The 8139-nt window shown below is 41.5% G+C and overlaps 1 non-coding gene across 1 annotated transcript; it reads left to right on the forward strand.

Annotated features, from left to right (window-relative positions):
* The first annotated feature begins 6885 nt into the window (after positions 1 to 6885).
* Trnak-cuu lies at positions 6886 to 6958 on the forward strand. The gene has a single exon. It is a non-coding gene; the product is annotated as a tRNA-Lys (tRNA).
* The last annotated feature ends 1181 nt before the right edge of the window (positions 6959 to 8139 follow it).

Raw genomic sequence — 8139 nt, forward strand, 5'->3', positions numbered from 1 at the left:
TTCGATTCTCAAAAAAAATATAAAAGTTTGTCCCTTTTCGAGCATGATTCTGTCCGTTCTCCGGCTACACTATTTCTTGTCAACGGAATATAGCCTTAATGAACTCTAAGTTGGTCTATGGAATGTTTATGTGGTAGGTATATTTGGCAATGGCTACCCTTCAAATCTATATCTAAAGACCAGATTTCCGAAAACAATCATTACCCATCCTTCATAAACGATTGGGGCTTCTCCGTTGATAATTTGGCCGACCTGTCCGCATTTGTGAACAGCTGTCGTATATTCGCAAATTAGCTCCGTTACCCTTTACAAAATGGTTGTTGTCTTTCCCTTACTGCCTGGCGGATTATATTTGGTTGGCTATTCCGAATCTCAGAATCTAAAACCAAAATTCCTTCAATAAGCTCCGATACAGTAGAATCTACACACTTTCCTTTTGATGTTGGATTATAAAAAGAGCTTGATTTTGGGCTTTAAACTAGTAGTAACTAGCTTTTCTTGTTAACTCTGGCCCCACGATGGGCGCCAATCTATGTAATGTGCGGAATTACTAGGTGTGAGATAGTAAGTACCGATGTTGCTGGTACATACAATTCGGATGGTCGTACACCCAGGGTATAGCAGGATTTCGGAACGTGTACCTCTAGCTATGCTCTAACTAGCTCACCAATGTCGTGGGATCTTTCCTACTCCCCTATGTGCCACACAAACACATTTGCATTTCAACGTTCAGAAGGAACACTCAAACTATAACAATAAAAGCTTCGAAATGTCAATGAATGAATTATGGGATTACCGACAAATAGTATGGCTATATTCCGTTAATGTCGGGGAAATCAGATGACCTTGACCCCTTCTCTACCCTCCCTACCTTTTGTATACTTTCTAACCGACGGCATACCCTTAGCAAGTGTACCTCTCTACAGTAATTCGGACTCGATCATGCTCTACTTAGGACAAACGCAACAGATTTAATATTTCATTTATGTCTATTAATATTCATTTAATAATTCAATATTATCGAGGTTTGACTTCATGTCTTTCTCCAAAAGTATAGGTTGTGTTTCCAAAAAAAAATATATATATAGGGTAGCAAAAGAGTAGGTTAAGAGAAACTTATAATTAGTTCTATGCATATATATATATATATATATATAAGGCTAATATCGGGGCAAGGAATATGACTTAAAAAAAATAAGAGAAAGAAAAAATTATAATATGGCTACCGTAAGAATGAAAGGTCGAAAGAATGGTTACAAATCGAATCGCTTTTCAGGTAATTTACACCAAAATATAGAAATAGAAGTTTCCAAGACATGTGTACATTATGGACCAGGTGAGAACTCCGTTTAAGGAAGCTCGTTTACTCACTCATACTTTAATAAAAAAAACTGTCCAGCGCATCCGTTGAGCTCAAGGGGGCGACGCGGAAACATATTCTGAGGAAAAGAGAGAAATTGTAATTATACAGGTCTTGGCTTCTAATTCAAATCAAGTGAAGCATCCATCCCGCACCGTGATGAACTACAACGGAATTTTCTTTCTATCGTTTCTCTTTCATTCGGGCTAAATCATCGTTACAGATAACTACTTATCTAGGTTTTCTTTTATTTTATATATATAGATAATAAAGAACTAATATAATCCTTAAGAAGGGATTACTACTAATTGAGAAAAGAATGTACTGTCTAAAAATCGAGATCTACGGTTTTACATTATCTCATGGCTCTCCCACTTACAATATGTGTCTGCCCAGCACAATTGTCTATTTGCACAGGTTGAGAAGTACTATGACTGTCATGAAGAACTTTCAGCCGAAAGCTTTGGCGGCACGCTTAATACACAAGAGAGTAGGGTGACGAGAGTTGCTTATGGATTTCTTCAAATTCACATGTACATCGTTTTATTAGTTTTCTCAATCTCCTCTCCTACTTTATATCTGCATATAGATATTCATAAAAGTATTTATTCAGCTAGTCTGTCTCTTCACTTTAGTAATTTTTCTTGGGTCGTTTTCGTTGGTTTATTTCGTTGACGATGATATGTAAGGTTCCTGGAGTTCCTGGGGAGATCCGAGGTCTCTCCCAACGCTACCAGAACGGTCGATGTACTTTGCTGCTCCCGTTTTTTTTTGATGTGTCGGGTAGCACTCACTATGGAGAAAACTAGTTGGATTTCCAGCCCTAAGACACGAAACGGTTAGAACAGCTTCACTTATGAAACATTTAACTACCTTTTATCTTCCTTCACACACAATGGATCGATTTCGGTCACCAGAACTATGATCGCCTTTGCACGTGTCTTATTAGATATATGCTTACACAGATTCACTCAGATATTACTATGTCGAAAGACACTACTGATCCACTGCAGCTTCGCTTTGGTTATGATTCATCTAAAACCTTCGCTACTAGCATTAGCTCTTACTGGGACTGTCGGAACTTTACCTTCCACAAACAACGGAGTAATCGTACGATGCAAGGCAAAGCCTACGCAGAGCTACTACGACTAACGGAGTAATCGTACGATGCTAGGCAAAGCTTACGCAGAGCTACCACGACTAACGGAGTAATCGTACGATGCTAGGCAAAGCTTACGCAGAGCTACTACGACTAACGGAGTAATCATACGATTCTGAACAAAGCTTTTACATACATAAATTCCACCGATCCACACTGCTTCGCTATGTCCAAAACTAAACTTTTCAATTAAAGCTTTAACTAGCTACTCTGCCATAATTACTCTCCTCTCTTAATTCTAACCCGAAGAGAAAAGACAACGCTCTCGATACGTTCGATATTGGTCTGGGACATTGGTCACAACTGCCCACTACACCACAGTTGAGGAAGCGCTAGTGTTTACTGTCGAAGCCTAAACAGAAGAAGGGCAGCTACTTAGTGTTTAGCTTGCATGGCCTTAAGATGAAATATTCCTAAGTCTTTCCCCTGTTCATTCTTCAGCTGATAATAGGATGAGCCTACTCTTCGGGATACCACCGCTGAATTAAAAACCGGTGCTAACTTTGCACTAAACTTTTTGATGGCATTGCTTTGACAAAAATTACGGGCCAGTACAGGTTCTCCAACTTTAAACTCTACTTTCCGACTACGTAGATTATATCTCCTAGCATTTTGTTCATGGGCCTCTTTCACCTTTTTCTTGGCCGCTTCTCGAATAGTTTGTAATGCTTCCGTATAACTAATTCGACTATCATCCGATAAGAGTTTTAAACGGCGAAGCAGCTCATAGTCCTTGCCATTTAGAATCATATTTTGTCCAAATGTTAGGAAATAGGGGGAATACCCTGTACTTTGGTGAACGCTGGACCTGAGAGCGGCACTAAGTTCAGGTAACTTAGTGTCCTAAGTGGAATGATCTTGGCTTATGTAAGCTCTTATAGCTGCTAACACCGATCTATTTAGTCTCTCACTGGCGTTCGCCTGCGGTGAGTATATTGCCGTACGTTGTATGTTGTATTCCAAAGCGGTTAAGAAACGCCTAAAACGCCCTCGAAACGAATTGATATCCGTTATCGGTTAATATTACCTCCGGGACTCCAAATGTACAAAATATACTGTTTTCTAGGTATTCGCACACTCGATTCGAAGTAAATATCCTCAGAGGACACAGGAAATGATATTTTGTGAAGTGATCTACGATAATAAGTAGACCAATATTCCCTTTCTTGGATCGGGGATACGGACCCAGCAGATCCATATAAAGTTTTTGAAACGGACGATCAGACACCATGGGTTTTCCCATCGGCGGTTTCAAAACAATGTTCGGATGTTTGGTGTGTCGACACACTTCGCAATGAGTTAAATAAATATCTTTTAATTTTTTCGATTGTTTTCCCCACACCACTATGAGTGGCATTAGGCGGATCATGGGCCCGAGTGATTACCTCTTGGGTAAGTTCCCTAGGTATCCATAATTTCCAAGATAGCTTATCTAAACCACTATTCCCTTGATCAGGTTCGGTTCTTTTATAAATACAATCATTGAGAATTTTCAAGTGTGGCAATTTCTCTTGATTAGCACGAATATTATCAATTAGACTCATATATTCTGGTGATTTAAATTCTTCAGCGTTCAGATCGACAATGGGACCCTGCTCTTCCAACTCGGAAACGAAAACCTCATCTTTACGCGATAAAGCATCGGCTACCACGTTTAGTGACCCTTTTCGGTGCGTTATTTGGAAAACGAATCCCTGTAGTTTTATGGCCCACCGAACTAATCTACCTGACAATTCCTTCTGACGCATAAGCCATTGTAACGACGCATGGTCTGTAATAACCTCAAACGCTTGACCATCTAAAAATGCACGAAACTTCTTGATTCCTTTTATCACCGCTAAGCATTCTAACTCCGTAACTGAGTAGTTTTTTTGGGCTTTTGATAACTTCTCGGACATGAATGCTATGGGTAATTCTTCTCCTTCTTCATTCTTCTGAGCTAATACACAACCAATCCCTACCGTACTAGCATCGCATAAAAGCAAAAAAGGTTTTGAGAAATCAGGAGTAGACAAAATAGGAGCGGACGTCAAGCACTGCTTAAGTTCTTCGAAGGCCTTATTAGCCAAAGGATTCCACGCATACGCTTTCAGTTTCTTTAATAGTTCCGTGAGGGCACAACTAACCGTGGCGTAATTGTCCACAAAACGACGGTACCACCCCGCAAGGCCGAGAAATCGACTCAACTGCTTCACCGTCTTAGGAACAGGAAATTCTTTTATTGCTTCAATCTTGCTTGGATCCGTCTTTACCTGTCCGTATCCTATGATGAACCCTAAATACTTAATCTCACGCATGCAAAAGTGCGACTTGGCAATATTTATTGTAAGATTAGCTTTTCGTAGATGCACTGCTACTTCTCTAAGTAACATTAGGTGTGAATCGAAATCGTCGGATAAAATGAGTAAATCATCGAGGTAAACGAAAACTCTCGTCTGTGCGGCATTTGTAAGACCAAAGGGCATAACCTTATATTGATATAGTGGCCGATTGGGTATGGTAAACGCTGTGTACTGCCGGGAAGCCTCCTCAAGGGGAATTCATATCGAGCCCAGTAATGTATTTGGCAGGGGTAGTCGACTGAGTATCCCATCAATATGGGGTAGAGGGTATGCATCTTTTCGCGAATATTTGTTAATCTCCCGAGAATCAAGGCATAGTCTATTCTTATTTCCTTTTTTCACGAGTACACAATTGCTACTCCATGGACTATTTGAAGGTTCTATAACTCCCAGCTGAATCATTTTCTCTACTTCTTCGAACATCACCTTCTCCTTAGCTGGTGAAATGGGTACTTGACGGGTACTTCAGCGTTAATCACCATTGAATGTTTTATGAGGTGAGTTCGCCCTAGCCCCTCGCATTCGTAGGACGGAAAAGTATTTATCACCGCGTCTAGTCTTTTTCTTTGCTCTACGCTTAGAGAATGCATTTTTTGTATTTCTTTAGTTTCCGTATCATCTTTGGTCTCCAAAGAGTTTACCATTCCTTCTTCTGTCAATAGTTGAGATAAAAGACCGAAGTCTTTCCAAAAGTCGACTCCTAGGTAAACATCTTGTTTTAATCCTGGGATGATAAAGAATTCTACTTCTTTAATCTTTCCGCGAAATTCAATGGGAACCACTAATTTTGACACTACTGAACAAGCTTCATTACTGGCTGTGCGTATGGTTCCTAAACACTTCTGAGATTTTGGGTGGTGTGCTAACGAAGTGGCCGCTCTCGCACCTAAGCAACTTCCAATCTTTACTTCCTTCAATCTTTACCTCCGTGTATAATCGGTTATCTGTACTCAGAATAACTGCAGAGACAAAACGTTTCCGTACAGACCGTACCAATTTCCAGAATGCTCTCCTTCTAACAGTCGATCGTTTAAGCTTAGCTATACATTTAAATAGTATATTCATCTCCTCTAAACTCTCCTCTTCCCACTTCATCGTTTGTGTCGCTACATCCCTACCTGCACAAGAGGTTTATTGAGGTTTATAAACATCCTTTGCACCACACCTTATAGCAGAAAACTCGTCTTTCTCCCAAACAATCATCGAAGCGATGTCCATCTTGATTGCAGTTCCAGCAGACTAATTTCTTACGATATATTTGCGAAACACTTTCTTCATCTAAATCTTCGTCATCTGTAAGTATTTCCGACACATTTGGCTTACAGAATTTACTTCGTGGAAGGGAACTGTTGTTGTCCTTACAGAAGTTTTCATGTTTGCGAACTTCTTCCTTAGGTCATTTCGATCGCCGATCTTGAGATGCAAGAGTTCATATCTGAGAGCCGGTTTCGAATTCCGTTTCAAGATATCTACTAACTTGTGTTCGCTAACCTCTGGTAATCAACAAAAGATTCGCTTTCTTTCTGATGGCGTTTCCTTATCAACTCCCACAGGTCGAAATCATCTTTAGCATCGTCAAATCGTTGTCTAAATGAGACGGAAAAAGCTTGCCAAGAAAACTGCTGGTTCTTCCTATGAAAGTTCCAAAACCAATCACTCGCTTTAGCCGTAAAAATCAGATGCATATTGTCACATAGCAATCCATAATCATTAGCTAAGGTAGCAGCTTTCAGGGAACGAACTCTGTATAGGAATTCGTCGACGTGCATAGCCTCTTTAGATCCGTCAAACTTTAGTCGCCAACTGGCCAAGAGATTAGCAGCCTTCCCAGGAGCTATTGCCCTAATAGAGACATTTGGGTTTGGGGTTCCCATTTCCCCTCCATTGGCTACAGACGATGAGTTTATTGACACATTCGGTTCGGTATTTGGCCTTGGAGTTTGCACAGGTGTACCATCGGGAGCTAGGGTCATCCTACTTAACTGTCCCCGTAGACTTTCTTCGATCGAATTCTTGATGAACGAACCCGGCTAGCTCAGTCGGTAGAGCATGAGACTCTTAATCTCAGGGTCGTGGGTTCGTGCCCCACGTTGGGCGCCAAAATGTTCGATCGAGGAGCGTTTTCCTCAATATCGTTGTTCAAGGATGGGGGTGTGTCAATCTCCAAGTGAGCTAATTAACTCGATGCGAAGAAATCTGCTGGAATCCAATAATAATCCGCAAAGTCGAGGGGGTTCAGTTGAGTGCTAGCCAATGACTATTTATTTGGTTTCTAAGTGCATGAGCACTGAGCATAAGCGGGCTTCTGTGTGGTGAATTCAATTACAAATTTAGTGCAAGAGCGTAACAAAGAGAGTAAAACATGAGCGTAAGGTACTACAAGGCGAGGGTCATTTAAGTGATTATTATATTATATTATGGCCTTAAGAGTTTGATCGAACATCCCGGCCCCGTTGAAAGGATTGCTTTCAAACTACCGGAAGAATTGCCAACTTGTGTACTGGCCTGCAGCAAGTTCCATTCGCGGTGCGGAGGTGCACCACGCGTACACGACCATCCCCTCCGAGCACTGTAGACTGCACTCGGCCTAGTTTCCAGCGTAGTGGGGGCAGGTTGTCCTCATGAATGATGACCATTGTGCCCTCAGTGAGATTCGTTGAGGGTGCTGTCCATTTCGTGCGAGATCGCAATTCGTTGACGTAATCCATCGACCATTGCTGCCAAAACCGTTGCTTGACGGCGGTGATCATGTCGTAGCGGTCCAAATTCGACAACTTGACGTTTTCGAGGGATCTCTCAGGCAACGAACGCAATGATTCGCCAACCAAGAGGTGACCAGCCGTAAGAGCGTTGAAGTCGTTCGGGTCTGACGAGAGTGGTGATATCGGGCGCGAGTTAAGGATGGCTTCTATCTCCACTACGACGGTGCTCAGTTCTTCAAACGTAAACCTTGTGTTTGCCAATGTTCGATTCAAGAGCCCCTTCGCACTCTTGACGGCCGCTTCCCAAAGGCCACCGAAGTGAGGTGCCCTGGGAGGAATAAAGTGGAAATTAATAAAATCTGTGGCGCAAACTCTATAAATTTCATCTTGGGTCTCCTTTTTGAACATAAACCTTTTGAGTTCAAGCAGTTGATTTGATTCCCCGACAAAATTAGTGGCATTATCGCAGAAAATGTCTGCCGGAAATTTTCGACGACCTCCCATCCGCTTCAATGCATTCAAGAACGCCTTCGTTGATAAGTCCGAAACTACTTCAATGTGAACGGCTTTGGTGAG

This window comes from Drosophila obscura, unplaced genomic scaffold, assembly GCF_018151105.1.
Source record: "Drosophila obscura isolate BZ-5 IFL unplaced genomic scaffold, ASM1815110v1 contig_13, whole genome shotgun sequence".
Taxonomy (NCBI): Eukaryota; Metazoa; Arthropoda; class Insecta; order Diptera; family Drosophilidae; genus Drosophila; species Drosophila obscura.